This window comes from Thermobia domestica, chromosome 18 (genome assembly GCF_964235325.1).
Source record: "Thermobia domestica chromosome 18, izTheDome1.hap1.1, whole genome shotgun sequence".
Classification (NCBI taxonomy): Eukaryota; Metazoa; Arthropoda; class Insecta; order Zygentoma; family Lepismatidae; genus Thermobia; species Thermobia domestica.
This window is the reverse complement of record NC_137471.1, coordinates 25938349-25952450: the sequence shown is the minus strand read 5'-3', so window position 1 is coordinate 25952450 and position 14102 is coordinate 25938349. Positions and strand designations below refer to the sequence as shown.

The following is a 14102-nucleotide window of genomic DNA, read 5'->3' as shown; positions in this document are numbered from 1 at the left end:
AACGAGGCTATATGAGACGGGAACTACTTAGAAATGTGGAATACGAACAACATAAGGTCCCGCCGGGAATCGAACCTGGCTCCCCCATGCCTAAGGCGCGTACGCTAACCGCTTAGTCACGAAGGGGCTTTCTGCATTCAGTTAAGTTTTAGAATGTAACAAAAAACAATAAAAATAAGTCTTATATTTCATTAACTTTAACATGAAAACAAATAATATAATCCTCAATACACTTAATTTTTAGATGGAAAACAGTAAATAAAATAAATCTAACTTTTGATTGATTTGGACAGAAACAAATAAATTAAATAATATTGCATCCAATTAAGTTTTAAACAAGAAATAATAAATAAAATACAATTTATATTGTATTTACTTTTAGACGGGACTGAAAAATTAAAATACATCTTGTATCCAGTTAATTTTAAAAACGGGAAGTAATAAGTAAAGTACTTGTTATATTTCATTTAATTCTATATGAAAACGAGTAATTAAAATGTATTGAATTTACTTGATTTTTAAATGGGAAAGGATAAATAAACATGTATAATAAATTATATATTTCGTTCTTTTACACGGGTACGAACAAATAAAATAATCTTGTATATAGTTAATTTTAAAAAAAGCGGGAAACAACAAATGAAATAAGTCGTATATTTTGTTAACGTTTTTTTTTTAAAAAAGAAAAAACTTGTATGGTTAAGTATCTAGCAATTCTAAATGGCTTTTATACCTGTGGTTATTTGTGTGAGGGGTTTTGTTTCTTGCGTTAGCGGAAGCCGAGCTGTTGACGGGCGATGGGAGACAACCTTTGCGTTGAATGTGGACAGTGATGAGCGCGGGTCCATCCTTCCAGACAGGTAAGAGTGTTATCCTGTCAATGGACTATATTTAACGTCGCTCCACTGCTATGAAATATGATGGTTTTTAACAGTGATTTTTGTTCTCCTAAGTTCTGTAAAGTTTGATTTTTTTTCTTCTTGTTTCGTTTTTTCGTTATACAATTGCAGTCTACAGTATAAAGCATTGTGTCGTTGAAAAAGTGGAGGGGAAAACCTCAAAATAATGATACAAAAGAAGGTAGCATTGTCTTTTTTAGGTAAGAAAAAATGACGATAACCTTTCAAAGAAGTAGTTAATACTACTAGTAATAAAACCTCTGTGTTATTATTTTTTTTAAAGTTACCTTCTTCAAAAAATATAGAAAATTGCTAGGAAAAGAAAAGGTACTTTATTTCAGGTGATATTTCTCTTATATGATTAAAATTAAACTTTTAAAAAAAAAGTAATATACTGTTAATTCTTACAATTTCAGAGACTTGAAGAAGAATCTGACCAATAATTTCAACAGCTGAATACGACCCACGTTTTTAAGGAGAAAAGAAAAAAAAAGCACAAAGAGAAGTAAGTACATACTTACTCCAAGATGTCAGTTTGAATTATAATTTATTGACACTTTGCCAAAACTCACAAATACTGAGTTTTCACTATTTTACACTTAATAAGTTGTGTATATTCTAAGTCAGAATCCGGTACTCTACACTAGCATTTCTCAAACTGTGAGTAGCGTACTATAAGTGCTCTTCTAGCTCTGTTCTTGCGGACCTTTTAGATTCAACATTAGTTAAAAAAAGATAGAAAAAATAGAAATTCAAATGAATTAAATATCACACACTCTAATTGAAAATATAAAAGAAATACAATTCAAGTGAATTGCGCATCACATATTTTAGTTGAAAATGTAAAAGATAAAATTCAAGTTAATTGTGTAACCTATGCTCTAGATGAGAATTAAAAAATAAATAAATAAAATTTAATCGTATACGCATCACATGTTCCAGTTGAAAATGTAAAAGATAAAATTCAAGTGAATAGTGTACCACAGAATCTAGATGAAATCCTTTAAAATAAAAACAAAAATAAACAAAATTTAAGTAAATTGCATATCACACAGTCTAGTTGAGAATGTAAAAAATAAAATCAAGTAAATTGCGCGCCACATATTCTAGTTTAGAATGTAAAAAATAAAATTCAAGTGAATCGTGTGTACAACATACTGTAAATAAAAATTTTAAAAAAATCAATAAAATTCAAGTGAATTGTATATCATGCACTCTAGTTTAGAATGTAAAAAATAAAATTCAAGTGAATTGCGTACCGATGGGAATCTCAAAAATAAAATTCAATTGAATTGCATATCACACACCCTACCTGAGGATGTAAAAAATAAAATTGAAGTAAATTGCGTGTCATATATTCTAGTTGAGAATATAAAATGTAAAATTAAAGTTAATTGTGTGCCTATACTCTAGATGAGAATTAAAAAAAAAAAATAAAATTCAAATAAATTGCATATCACACACTCTAGCTGAGAATGTAAAAATAAAATTCAAGTGAAATGCGCATTACATGTTCCAGTTGAAACTGTAAAAGATAAAATTCAAGTGAATTGTGTACCACACACTCTAGCTGAGAATGTAAAAATAAAATTCAAGTGAAATGCGCATCACATGTTCCAGTTGAAACTGTAAAAGATAAAATTCAAGTGAATTGTGTACCACACACTCTAGATAAGAATCTTTAAAATTAAAATAAAAATAAACAAAATTCAAGTGAATTGCACATAACACACTCGAGCTGAGAATATAAAAAATAAAATTCAAGTAAATTACGCATCACATATTCTAGTTGAAAATGTGAAAGATGAAATTCAAGTGAAATTCGTACCACACACACTCTAGTACAGAATCTAAAATAAATAAATAAAATTCAAGTAAATTGCATATCACACGCTCTAGTTGAGAATGTGAAAAATAAAATTCAAGTAAATTGCATATCACACGCTCTAGTTGAGAATATGAAAAATAAAATTCAAGTAAATTGCATATCACACATTTTCGAAAATCTCATAAAGATATAGGTGACACAAATACCAGAATACAGAATTTAAGGAGACAACAATTATACAAATTCTAATAGCTTATGTGGGTATTATAAAATGTTATGGATGATTTGACAATTATCTTTTAAATTCTAATATACATGTTATTCGATTAATACCCAACATAAAATTAAAATAACTTTAATCAATATTATTAAAAAAAAATATTTACTTATGCTCATGAGGAGGGACGGTACAACAAGAATAAGGTTTATTTGTCTCGTCTCGTAAATGTGGAAATCTCGTCTCGATTCTCGGGGAAAAAATCTTGTCTTATCTCGAATTTTCTCGCCTCGTACAAAATCCTTCCGTGTCGCGAGAGGTGCACGAAGGTTGTGTTATAAGAACATTTAAAACCATATTTATTATTGTAATATATGTGGTAATAACTTGCGTATCTTCTAACGTTGATAAATGCTTTTCATTATGTTCGTTCAATCATTTTAGCAATTTGTGGTTTTTATATTATGGATAACGTTATACTAAAGCAGTGTTTGAAAACTAATACTTCGGTAAAATAGTGTTGGCCACGAAACTTGTGAAGTTTATTGTGTCGTCTCAAATTCCCGTCTCGGAAACGAGACTAGAGGACACAGTAGTTCAGTGATAAAGCGCTTATCTCTGGCACTTGAGGCCCCCAGTTCGATCCTCACCCAAGTAATTATATGGTGAACAACTTCGTGTCCATGGGTTTTCTCAGCGTACTCACGTTTTCTCCTACATTCTCATTCCACCAATTTCTCTCCATCATCATTCACTTGCCCGTAATCATCCGTCTCCCTTAGCCTAAAAGGGCATAACCGTGGGACGTTAAACTGAAAGATTTCATTTCATTTCAAAACGAGAGTAGGATTGTTATGTTTGTCGTTTTCGTTTCCGAGAAAAGACAACACTACTTTTCAAGGTCCTTTGTGATTCTACTAGATCAGGATTCCTCAACCTGGAGGTCGCGAGAGGGTTTCATGGGGGGTCGCAAAGATAAGCGGAAGAGACAAATATAATTAGAATCTAATACCGGAAAATATTTTAAAATATTATTTTGAATTTTGTTCTCATAGGCATATTTTTTTAAAAAATTTTTATACATACTTTTAAGAACAACAACAACAACAAAAAAAAAAAAAAAAAATAGGTCAACTAAACATTTTCAACAGGAGCAGAGTTGTTTAAAAATCAATTTCAATAAAAGAGGTACGATGTGATACTAATGAGAACTGCATATTGAAATACCAGAAAAATACAAATGCAACAAAACCTGCATATTGAAATAGCTACAATTAAACTTGAAAGCTAGTGTGAGATACGTATGTATGTAAGCGAATAGTGTGTGTGTGTTTTTTTTTTTTTTAACACGTGGAGTTTATACAAACATAGGTTATAGAATTTATAGTAACGTAAACATTATACAAATTCTAATAGTTTATATATTAAATGTGTTGTTATAAAATTTTCTTGGTTACTTTCAATTACTGAAAAGAAAGATATCTAATGATAATTTTCTTCAATTAAATATTAATATCAGAATAAAATGAAGGGAATTTAAATCAGTTAAGATACCCATAAGTACACTGGTTTACTAGTATGCGCTCAAATATATATATTTTTAATGATAAGTTTACTTTCAAAGAGGACCAGGGGTGCACTCAAGGGAGGTCTACTGGATCCGACCCCCCCCCCAAAATGTTCTAACTCAACATAAATTCGTACACTTTCTCAATAAAACGATATTTATTTAACAGGGAAATGATTGATGTAGCATGAAAATTTAATCTTACACTTCATTTGTACTCTTTCTCTTATTTTTTTTTTTTAAATCTAGTTCCGTAATTTTTAATTGAAAATATAGGTGGAAGTATTTTATAATTACTTATCGTCTTTTCGGATGTAGAATACTACGTAGATGTAGTGGCTTGTAATATTGAACCCCCCCCCGCCACAAATTTGGACTCCTCGTAACAAAAATTTCTTGGGGGCGCGCCTAAAGGGGACACGATTTCGATTTGGTTTGACTTAGTTTAACGTTCCACGGTTATGCCTGCTAGGCTAAAGGAGACGTGGACCTACTGATTATAATGGAATACCAATCACTTTGGTCGTTCAACTGTACTACCACCGGGAACCGAACCCGGGACCACGCGAACCGAAAAATCAACCGTGCTAGCCACTAGACCAAGCGGGGGTTCGAAAGGGAACAAGAGTAGGTGATTCGTGCTTCATTTTGACTAATAAAAACAGCCCCTACTTGAAAGAAAAACAAAGGAAAATTATAGGACTAGATTGTTTTTATAAGAGACTAATGTCGAGTACCCGCTTCGCTGGGTTGAAATTAAAATTTTAAATGCACAACGCTTTATCTCATCTAGGGATGCGCACGAGACAAGATTTGTGGCTGTCTCGTCTCGAAAATGTGCTGTAAAAGTGATGTCTCGACTCGAAAAATGTAGGCTATATTTCTCTATTGGAATAGCCGTGTCTCGACTCGAATTTTGTCAGGAAAATCCTGTCTGGACTCGTCTCGTGCGCATCCCTGATATCATCTCCGAAAGCTATGGATTCGATACTAATATCGGCCATTTTCGATCATTTTTTTAAATATCTCCTCCTTCCTTAAGTTGTATCAAGGCGAAATCATAGAAAACTTCCCAGGCACGCACCTCATTTATGTCGAAAATTTGATCTAGATCGGTTGGGTGGTTCAAGGGATATTAAGCCACAAACATAGTCACTTTCACTTTTAAACATATTGATTTTTATATACAGGGTGTTTCAAAACAACACCGACAACGTTTGGGAGGTGATTCCTGACGCCAAGATAAGACGAAAAGTATTGACTAACCTGGGTGCACAAATGCTTCCTTTCGGAGTTATAGACTGCCGAAAACATGAAAAAAAAAAAAAAACTTTACAGATCCATAGCTCTAAAACTATGGTATCTACCGCAGTTGGCTCAAGACTTCAATTAGGAACTAATATGTATCCTATACAAAAATGCACGTATCGGAATCCTAAGGTACTCACGCAACATTTTTTATAGAGGGGGGTTTGGCTACAGGCATATAATTTGAGGTACTCAGCAACTACCTCTATAAAAATTGTTGCGGAAGCACTGCAGATGAGCTATGGACCTTTAAAGTTCATATTTTCGTGTTTCTGGTACCCTATAACTCCGAAACAAAGCATCTGTGTACCCAGGTTGGTCTATACTTTTCGTCTTATCTTGGAGTCAGGAATCACCTCCCATTCGTTGTCGATGTTGTTTTGAAACACCCTGTATGATCTCCCTCTCTCCCCTACGTTGCACCGTGAAAGTGAAATGATAAAAACCTTCCCAGGCACGAACTTCATTTATGTTGAAAATTTGATCGAGATCGATCGTGTAATTCAAGAGTTATTAAGTTTTATTTACTTTTATATATCTACCTCTCTCCCCTACGTTGCATCGTCAAAGTGAAGTTATAAGAAACATCCCGGTCCTGAACCTCATCTATGTTGAAAACTTGATCGAGATCGGTCGAGTGGTTCAAGAGTTGACCACACAAGTCACATAGTCACTTTCAATTTTATATAGTAATAGGAATCAACGGCGTCGACTTTCCAAAATTTATGTGGGTGCATATCAATGGCGAGACGTGTTAATCTATATGTTTTCAGGGAAGTCTCGATATTTGATTTATTTTTAGTCAAAATCTTTTATGAACGTTGTCATAAAGAGCTGCACTGTGGTAAAGTAAAATATATCAGTACTATAAGGATAAGTTGGAGCTACCCTAGCTTAGTCGGTATTCGGTAACACGGCTGACTTAAACGCAAGAGAAACGGGTTCCTGGGTCCCGTTTCTCGGGGTCCAGACTAAATCTGGGTCTCGGGCGCACACACAAGATTATTTGTGTGGGTGCTGGAGCCCTGGAGCACCCACGTGGTCGACGCGCATAAATAGAATAGAGTACAGCTGGAGTGTAAGATCAAATTTTATTTATTTATTTATTTATTGAAACAGAACACAACAGGTATTATACCCAATTACAGTGCTCATCTTTCATGAAATAATATATTTACAATTTCCCTTTTAAACCTTGTGAGGCAATCAGCATAAATATCTATATTATTTGTCATTTTTAAGAGTCTGTTGTAGGTTGCACTAATCCTCCATGTTGGCGACTTATTTAGGATATTCGTCCTTGCTTTTGCACAATAAAAGAAGTTACAGTTTTCTGGGCGTGTTTTTCTACCTGGAACGTTTATTTGAAAGCTCGAAAGCAATTCGTTGCAGTCTAGCTTATTATTAAGTACCTTGTACAAAAATATCATGTCAGATAACGTTCTTTTTTGTTTGAGGGTTAGAGTTTCAATGAATTAGAGTTTTCAGTTCTTGGGAAAATGTTTGTTTCCTTATATACAAGATATCTAAGAAATTTGAACTGGATTTTTTTCTATTTTTAGTGAGTTAATTTTTGTATCTGGGTTCCATACAAACATCGCATATTCGAGTTTGGATCGAACGTAAGTTTGATACAATTTTTGAAGCGTGGCAGGTTTACGAAACTCCCTACTAATTCTTAGAATAAACCCAAGATTTCTGTTCGCTTCATTTATTATGTTATCAACATGAGGTTCAAATGTAAATTTCGTATCATACATTACTCCTAAATCATTGACAGTACTTACAACGGGTAGTTGAGTCTCATTGATTGAATATTTAAATTGCACTGGTTTTTTACGTTTTGTAATACTCATGATTTTACATTTACTAATATTTACATTCAATAAATTACTTTGACACCATTTCACTACTGAATTTATATCTTGTTGAAGTTGATTACAGTCATTTATGGAATTTATACATCTAAAAAGTTTTTGATCATCGGCATACAACAATTTGTGGGAATACGTTATACATCTAGGAAGATCATTTATAAATATTACAAATAGTAGAGGACCCAAATTTGACCCTTACCAGATAGTTGCAAGTATTCGGTTGATTTGTATCCCTTAATCCCGGTTGATTTGTATTTTCACGCTACATCAATAATTTCCCTGTTAAACAAGTACAGGTTTATTAAAAAAGTGTACAAATGTATTTTTGGGGGTCAGGACACTATGGACTCCCTATAGTTGTGCCCCTGGTACATTTCAGTATAAGTTTTCTCTCAATAACATCATTTTTTAAATTTATAAACAAATTTGTTCTTCTTGATTTTCTCTGTAACTGTTTGTGTGTTTGTGTGTGTGTGTGTGTGTGTGTGTGTGTGCTCATATAGAGTACATGCACTATTCGTATATTACTTTTATTACATCAGCAATAGATTAAAATCAATATTAGGTATAGTAGATCTCCATGATCATTACTCAAAAAGCTGCTCCTGACTCAAAATATATAAACTTTTCACTACCGGTACTATGATCGAATTACCATTCCAAATAATAATAAAAACCAAAATAATAATGCAAAAAGAAGGACAACAGATAGCAGTCAAATAAGTATTTGCACTCTTAGGTCATTCATTCTTGTAATATTTTCAAGACATTATCACAGAAACTTAATAATTATCTTTTAGATCCTTCCTTGTGAAACAGTGTAATTTTCTTAGTAAATCACAGTGTTTAGGATTTTTTTTTCATGTTATGCATGTATCTCTTCGCATACAGCACACACGTTAATTTCGTAAGTGAAAAACAAAATACGTCACCTCGTCTTCCGTTTATAGAGGGCACTGTTGTTTTCGCTTTCTTATTGTTTCTTTTTTTGGACTTTTTAGATTGAAAATTACATAGATGATGGCGAGGCAGAATGTTTCTGACATCAAAAAGTTTTGCCCTCATTTTGAAGAAAATTGCAATTGTTAAATATGACGTTAGGCTAATTACGTATATAAAGTTATGTATGCCGTAATATAATTATTACGTACCCCTGTGATAAATAAACAGATAAATAAATCATCAATTTATAATTTTAAGTGACATTTGCTATTAGATATTATACTAGCTTATATATGTAAATTTTGTTTTCAAACTTTCATTAAATTTGAAGGCAGTGCGAGACAGAAAGATGTCCATGAATTTAAATAACATTTAAATATTATTTTCTGTGGTTCTAATACATAAGAATTTGAGCTATTGCATTCGGAAAGAGGCTAATTTAAAACTGTTTAAAAAATTATCGTAAAAATGTGATTTTTTTTTCAAATTTCGGCAAATGTTTGAGCACATGTGCGACCGGAAGATATAAACTGACTTTATTTCTTTTTTTTTAAACTCCTTTTTAATCTTGCGAATTCATAACTTTTCCGCGGTGTTACGACTTGAAAGAATCATTTTGCATTTTTTTTCGGCTCACTCTAATTTATAATAGGCAAAATAGAATGTTGAGGGATGGAATCGGGACAAGACGAGGCTGCATGTGCATAGTCTAGGTCTGGTCTCCATTGATCAATAGTAGTCTCAGTCCAGATTTAGTATCGAATCGAAAATTATCGTCTTTATCTCGGCCAACAGATGTTTGTCTCGTTCTCGGTCTCTAAGGTGAAGTATCGATCTTGTCTCGACCTCGTCTCAATGGTCTGGAAATAAATAATGTGTAATTACAAATGCATAAATAATCTCATCTTACAGCTTCAAATTTCTTCTTTTATTTTGCATTTCAGTCTTGTCTGTAGATTTATTGTTAGCAGGGTTATTCTAGCCTTAGTGTCTTACGATCATCCTTTCTGTATATACTTGTGTTCACGTGTTCAAATCACCATTAGCAGGCCTAATCACTGCGAAATTAAAATTCCGTTAATTTTACAGTAATTATGTGATATCTCCAAAGATAATCAAAATGTGAAACAAGCGCGCGCTAGAGAATATTATATTGCATGAGGTACCGTTATCACGAGTCAGCTAGTATCTTTGCAGCCATTTAGAAACAAGAAAATAAAATGCCGATTTTGTAAATAGCTGGAAATCGAAAGTAGATAAGTCAGTAGTGATAACGGTATCTCATGTAAAATAATATTGTCTAGGGGGCTCTTGTTCCACTTTTCGATTATCTTTTATCTATTTGAAAATATTGCATAATTATTGTAAAATTAGCGGGATTTTAATTTTACAGTGATGGAGCCTCTTAAGTATTGTGTATCAAGTTTATCCCAGTTTATCAAATCTTGGATAAAACTCAAATAATAATTCAGAGCCAATTTTAATCAATAGATCTTGTCTCGCTTAGTCTCGGGAGTGAAAAGGGATAGTAAACGGTACTCAGTCACAGGCCGGTAGCCAGCCCAAAAATGTAGGGGGGGCGGCTGAACTTAGGGGGGGCGATCTAATAATATTATAGTTCATCATTATATTATAGTTCATTTGCAAGCCCACCGTGAAAATTTTAGGGAGGCCAGCAAAACTTTAGGGGGGCCCGGCCCCCCTAGGCTCCCTCTGGATACGGGCCTGCTCAGTCAACTCCAATATTGTAGTTTAATTCATGCCTGTTGAATCAGTGTTATTCAATATCATATGCCAACGCAGTCGATAGCACCAAAATCGTACGATGAATTTTCATTTATTATCCATTGTGAAGTATTTTACTGTGTGGATCAGAAACACGGACATCAAGCAAAAATGATGAGAAACGTCTGGAAGCTTTCGAAATGTGGGAGTGGAGGAGAATGGAGAGAAGTAGCTGGCACGAGCGAAAAACGACTGAGAGGGTCTTAGAAATAGTGGGGAAGAAAAGAATAATTTTAGATATTATTACGGAGAGGAAGAGAAACTTATTGGGATATTATGCTAGAGCAGGGTTTCTCAATCTGGAGGTCGCGAAGATAAGCAGAAAAGATAAATATATTTATAATTTAATACCAAGTATCTTAAAAACATTATTTTGAATTTTGTATTTTTGTTTTTATACATACTGTTAAGAACAACAAAAAATAAGTCTACTAAACATTTTCAACAGACGCAGAGTTGTTTAAAAATTAATTTAAATGAAAGAGGTACGATACGAAACTAATGAGAACTGCATATTGAAATATCAGGAAAATGCAAAATTGCAACACAACCCGCATATTGAAATACAATTAAACTTGAGATACCTGAGCATGGTATGATTTTACTAGTGCGGCAATGTCCGGTTCAATTTTCGTGACGCACATTATCAAGTTACTTTCAACTGATAAGCAATTTCTTGTTTTTGTTTTAATGGTTACCATGGAAGAAGAAAAACAACTTTCAAACAGGTACGATGTAGCAAATGGAATTATTACTTTTAACAGGTTGACTGCCAAGGTGATTTGAGGGTACTGTTCCCAGGAGACCATAATTTTTTTCTTCCTACCGTTGGCTCAATTATGGATAGTCATGTCACATTTTTGTCGCGATATTTTGCTTCTCCCAAAATGTACCAATGGGAGCCGAGCACCATATGTCATGCTCATGGTCTCACAGTAATTTGTGACAACGAGCATCATATACGATGCTCAAGAACCTGAATAGGTTAGTAATTTGTGATATCGAGCATGAGCATCATATATGGTGCTCATGGCCCCACAAAAAAAGAAGGTGAGCACCACATATTATGCTCATGGCAGTCAATCTGCTAAAGCAGCAGATACCAGACCAGGATATTCTTCTCTCCTTATCGGGCAGAACTTTGTTCAAGTCTTCGTTACAGAAAACCAATTGCAAGTACACTTTTAGAGAAGTTACTGTATCCACTATATACAAGAAATAGATTCTACTGTTATAGAAATAGATGGATATCGTGAGATCTCCGCAATAGGTACATTAAAAAAATAAATCCCACACAAGCTTATTACAAACCAGAAATTATAATTGGGCCACTGGCAAGAGGGTGTGATAAAATAGGGGTCGCGATAGGAATTAGGTGGAGAACCACTGTGCTAGAGAGTACGGTGACAGAAAAGAGAGGGGCGAAGGAGACTATTGATGGACGATATCCAAACAGAAAAGTCCTACGTGAAGACGAAGAGGTTAGCGGAAGACCGTTGAGCATGGAAGCTTCTCAGTTACAGCAAGTGACCTGCCAATAATGGCAAAACACCTATGATGACATGACATTCTTTCTTGACTGTTACGTTAACTAACAGAAAATCGCGTTTATTGTCTTCACAAATATTACTACTAGAACAGTAGTTCTCAAAGTGGGGTCCATGGACTCCTTGGGGTACGCGGGACCTAGCCAAGGAGTCCACGAAACCTAAAAATTGAAATGTGCTGTAATAAAATGGAAATACAGCTACTATGCAAGAAGTATTTTTTCAGTTATTAAAAAGAAAGCAATTAGAAATTCTAACCATGTTTGCAAATTTAAATGTTTTCCTGCTTTACTAAATTTCTGCTCTGTGAGTATGGAAACTTGTCTAAAAAAGGTACTGTAACATTTTATGCTTTTCCCTACCACTTAATTATGTGAATAGACCTTTTCTGCTCTTTGGAGTATTAAAAATTCAAAGCAAAATCGTCTTAATGTGGAATCGGACCTAAGATTAATGGTGGCAAAGCTTATTCCAGATTTCAATGCAATCATGGAAAAACATAAATAATTTTATTCCTCGCATTTGTGACCCTATATTCGAGAACATTGTTCATCAAGTAATTTCCATTAAAAAAAAAAAAAAAGACATTGATTTCCAGTCTTGAAAGTTGTATTTTCAATTGAAAATTCGTTCACTGGAAAATATCGTGTATCTTTAGAATAAATTATTTACTGTATTATTTTTCTTGATCTTTCTTCATGTCAGTGGTAATTCTAATAGGTATATATTTTCAATACCATGTGAAATTTCAGATAGCATTGCAAAGGGGTCGCAGATCACTTTCCAAATGAACAGGGGGTCCGCGTTATCCGAAAGTTTGAGAACCACTGTACTAGAATAATAAATTACTACTACAATAAGTTTTATTTCAAAACGATAAATTGTTTTATTGTCAATTTAGTTTACTGAGTTTAATTGATATTATATTGCACAGTTTTCCTGCAATTATAATGGTCAGCTTAACTCCTGATAGTCTTATAACTACAGCACTCAACTTTGCCGTGGATGGTCTCAGGTTGGATTCCTAAAGGGGTTAGATTCAAACTCCGATATCTCACGTAATTCGGATCCCACTTTAAATATACGGTATTCTGTTTCTTCTATAGGCATGTTTATAAGATTTTCTTCTTCCGTCTAACAATATGAACAGTTGCAAATTGTTGTATGCTTTCGTGTTTGTTGTAAAGCAAAAGTTTGGTACTTTTAGATACAATTAGGTACGAAACTACGGGGGTGTCCGAACTCGTCCCCCCCCCCCCAGATTTCGTAACTCGACTAACATTTGTCGACTTTCTTAACAGAACTATACTTGTTTAACAGATAAATTATAGATGTAGGCTAAATATTTGGTTGTACGCCTCATCTGTATTCTTACAAAAATAATCTAATTCTATCATTTTGAAGGGTCCAAAAAAAATGTTTTTGACCCTTTCCAGCAAACATATCTGGGTGCAAACCTGGATACGATCAATGAGAAACATAGATTATGCAGAAGAAAATCAAATTTAAAGTTTAGAACCCAATGTCTACAATGATTAAAAATTTACACGTTAATATGATTTTCGATCGCCATTAATTGCTATTTACGTGAAATAGAAATTTTCTTTTTGTTTAAATTATGGAAAACATATATAGAAAGTTACACTATATTTGAATTGATTGTAAAATGTGTTTGAAAGAAATTCAAGTTCTTATTAGTTTTTAAAGTGAGTTTTTAGGTTTTCACTTTAGTGTAAGATTACCCGATATCATAATTAAGTAGACATTCTGGTATTTTGTTTAGTTGATTTCAAGCTTAACCTTCATATTGAGTACTCAAGGTATATGAGACTCAGACACAGAGGGGATCAAGAGAAGTGGAATACGAACCATATGAGTTCTTACTGTCGGGTCGCTGCGAAGACGTGTACGCTAATCCGACACTCAAGGAGGTTATTCAGTTTCAGTTGGAATTCAATTTCTCCTTTAATTGAAATATATAGGGCATGTTTATTATTATTAATAATAATACAGATTCGTTCTGAACAGCTGGGAGACGTCATGTTTTGTTAAGATTCAAAAGTACATTTTAAAAAGGAAATCAGTTGTTGGCTATGTAAAATGGATGGAAAGATAATAAAAAATATAGTCTA

General features: G+C 33.5%; 1 long non-coding RNA gene across 1 annotated transcript in view; it reads left to right on the top strand.

Moving 5' to 3' along the window:
• The window catches only part of LOC145675450 (uncharacterized), a 146343-nt gene that overhangs the window by 31489 nt on the left and 100752 nt on the right, over positions 1 to 14102 (top strand). The window contains exon 2 of the long non-coding RNA XR_014129119.1: positions 1316 to 1404. This is a non-coding gene — a long non-coding RNA (uncharacterized LOC145675450). The remainder of the gene's footprint in view (positions 1 to 1315; positions 1405 to 14102) is intronic.